The following is a 3,564-nucleotide window of genomic DNA, read 5'->3' on the forward strand; positions in this document are numbered from 1 at the left end:
GAGCTCCATGAAGTTCTAGTAAACCGGTGAAGGCCGACGGACATAGTTCTTCCGAATAAAAGCAACCTTTTGAAGAAATGGTTATGAAAACCTCGCATTGGTATTAGACTTTCTGGTCTAATGTTGTAGCTAGTGGATTAAACACCTCTTTCCTATAATGAACTTGTTGAGTACGCTCGTACTCATCCCACTCTTAAATCCCCTGCTTAGATATGGAGGCATCGAAGGAGTATCTACAGTGCAACTCGAAGGCCGAGGAGTCAACAACTACTTCAAGAGACAAGACCCTGTCAGAGGAGTCAGATACCATATACATCAAGGAGAAAACCTAGTTTAGCCATAGAAGGGAACTAGTTTCCTAAACCTAGCTCCTACTTAGCTAGAATGTATTCTTAGCCTCTTTAGCTAGTTAAATACTCTACAAATAGAGTTCGTGATAAGACTAGTCTACGAGTCGTTCTTCTGGAGTTTATTTGCAGATTTACCTCATTGTATAGTAGGAGGCTGTGCTGATCTTATGTAACAGTAGTCCGTATGTAATTCTATAGACATGCCTTGGACCCGCATATGTTTCGTTGTACCACTCGAGCGATATAATACTAGTGGAACGGTGTTTCATTGGTGTTATATCGGACTTGCATACTACACCATGCGATGGTATGCCGGGTCACCACAGCTTGGTATCAGAGCAAATGCTTTGACCCTAGGATTAAAACCCTTTAAAGGAGACCCATAGGTTTGGTAGTGTCTATAGGAAGTTGTCTTAGGTGAACCAAATCTTTTTATGACTTGAGATGGATATTCACTTGAGAATAATCCTGACACACTTGAGTCAACATTTCTTACCTATATTTCCTAAGTAATGTTAGCTAGCTAATCTCAAATTATGTAGGATACTCTTAAGACCCTAAAATAATTATGAGTAGATCACAGTTGGTATACAATACATGGTAGTCCAAAGAGAGGATACAACCATAAGGAAGATATCCTATTGGAAGATGTGTACCAACACATGTTATGGTTAAATAAGAATTACTCAGACCTGCACTAGAAGTTATATCAATTGATGAAGATAATTAAGATATCCTAATAGAAGATGTAGACCAAGTTAAGTAATGAGTAAGTAAAACTATCTAGACATGTGAAACAATTGATAGTAAGTGATAACTATGAGTCATATGAGGTAGTATAGACCATGATGAGTCAATCATGGGAGATAAGGAAGAGAGATATGAATAAAATATGATTACTTACATGGTAGAGTTGTTAATCATATATGATTCACCTCGAGAATCATTATGTGATGGAATAGAACATTATAAGTATTTTGGAGGAGTACAATAAGAAGCCAAGTGCTAAACAATAGTGCAAGAATTATGTCCCAAAACCATGGGAACTGTGTCAAGAACATTAGGTCCATAGCCTTACGATACAATAACTTGGAAGTATAGGAGCTATATTCCAATAGTTATGTGTCTAGAATAGTGATGTTAGAACCAGACATATCATTGAAGTAGTCCTCAACAAAATGGAAGCTAAGTTAGTACTTCCAAAGAAAATTAGGTTAACCTTAACTATCCTAGACCACTTTGTTTCAAGTTTATCTCATTGCAAATGTGCAATTAAGGTAAAGGTTGAGACAAATAGTATAAATCCACCTATTCGTGCTAAGTATCACGATGCAAACCTATCTTGTGTGGTGTTATATACTACACATCTTAGCCTGATGTTTCGAGATGTCTTACTCAACTATTCTATTCGGGCTTATGATGGTGTGTACTATAAACACAAAGCTGAATCTTCTTGGATTTTATTGGATTTTCATTGTTTGACTAGATCCATACATGAAGTTTTACTTTGATATGCAAATGCATGTTGCAATATCAAGTTCTTACTTAGTGCTATAGATCTAGAGGGTAATGGTAAACGTGTGAGGAAGTGACGAATTCTGGAAGATTCCGAAGACAAGATGAAGGTGCAACAGAAAAAGGAAGTGAAGTTGTGGGAAGTAACCACAACACTCTAAAGGAAGTATCACTCAAAACTCATGCTTAAACTCAACAGAGGAGTACTTTAGTACATGAGAAGCATGAAGGTGAGAAATATGGTGATTATGGAGAAGTAGAAGTAGAACCATAGTCATTATAGAAGAGGGAATGCATGGGATTTGTTGACGAAAACCCTGGTGACAAAAATGCATACCGTCTTGGATGTGTCCTTATAGGTGACGAATTCATCTTTCGTCAATCATTTAAGGTAATGCTTGACGGTATGATTTCTCGTCAAGAAAAAATCGTCACCCATTACCCAAGCGGGAAGGGCTTCCATCGTGTCTGTTAATAGGTGACGAAATCAAAGATCGAGGTGACGAAATATTACTAAGTTACTTTATTAAATGTTATCAGTTTTATATATCATGCGTGACCCACTTGTCAGGAACATATTTAATTAAGTAAAAATTGTGGTTTGGAAGAATCGAACAAGGGCTTCGGCGTGACCGACGCGGAGTCTTACCGCTAAGGTAGATATGGAATTTTGATCCGGATCCGTAAGTAGTCGATTCTACATATTTATTTCAATGGTGTGATCTAGATGTTACGACATAATAATTCCCTTATTAATATTTATGTCGGCCGAGGGTGCCTCGTTTAAGTCGCGCCGCTAGCGTACACGGCCTATATAGGTGCTCTTGCTACAGCCGAATCGACTAGGGTTCTCGTCGAGGTGAGAAGAATTCCGTGAAGGCTCCATTGTGGTGGCGGCGAGACGCATCATCGGTGAGTTCTCCCGATTGTTCGTTAGTTCTAGATTTTTTAATCAGCTTGTCAAGATCCGTTCGAAGAACGTTGGCATGTTCTTAACCGAATTGTAGGCAATGGATCGAAGTTGGATAACCGATGGCACCAAGAAGTTCACAACAAAGTACATGGCAGGTGTTAGGGATTTCATCAAGTTTGCGCGAGAACACTTGGACAATACAGATGAACCAATCTTGTGCCCTTGCAAGGACTGCCTAAATCTGATACGTCAGGATATAAAAAACAGTCGAGGATCACTTCAATTGTTCAGGTATGTCCATGACGTATACAAGATGGACAAGACATGGGGAAGATTTTAGTGATGACGAAGGGCGGGATAGAAACGATGATGGTGCGTATGATAGTGACAACGATGAAGAGGAAGACAATGGTGATTGTTATGTTGATGATTCGTCTAGTATGATCGATGAACTGCGAAGTCCGGAAATAAAGGTCCCGACCTGCCAAATCAGTATGCTAATCTAATTGAGTCGACGAAAAAGAACTTTATGAGGGATGCACCTCTTTCACTAGGTTGTCGTTCATCATTAAGCTCCTTCATGTCAAATCATACAACCGGATAACAAACAGAGGATTTGATCTCTTACTTCAGCTTTTACGTACAGCTTTGCCAGATGTGGACTTTCCCAAATCATATGCTGATGCTAAGAGTGTTCTTTCTGATGTTGGGCTTGGTTATGAGACAATTCATGCATGCAAGTTTGATTGTTCTTTATTTTGGGGAGATCACAAGGACGATACGAAC

The sequence above is a fragment of the Lolium rigidum genome, chromosome 1 (assembly GCF_022539505.1).
Source record: "Lolium rigidum isolate FL_2022 chromosome 1, APGP_CSIRO_Lrig_0.1, whole genome shotgun sequence".
Lineage (NCBI taxonomy): Eukaryota > Viridiplantae > Streptophyta > Magnoliopsida > Poales > Poaceae > Lolium > Lolium rigidum.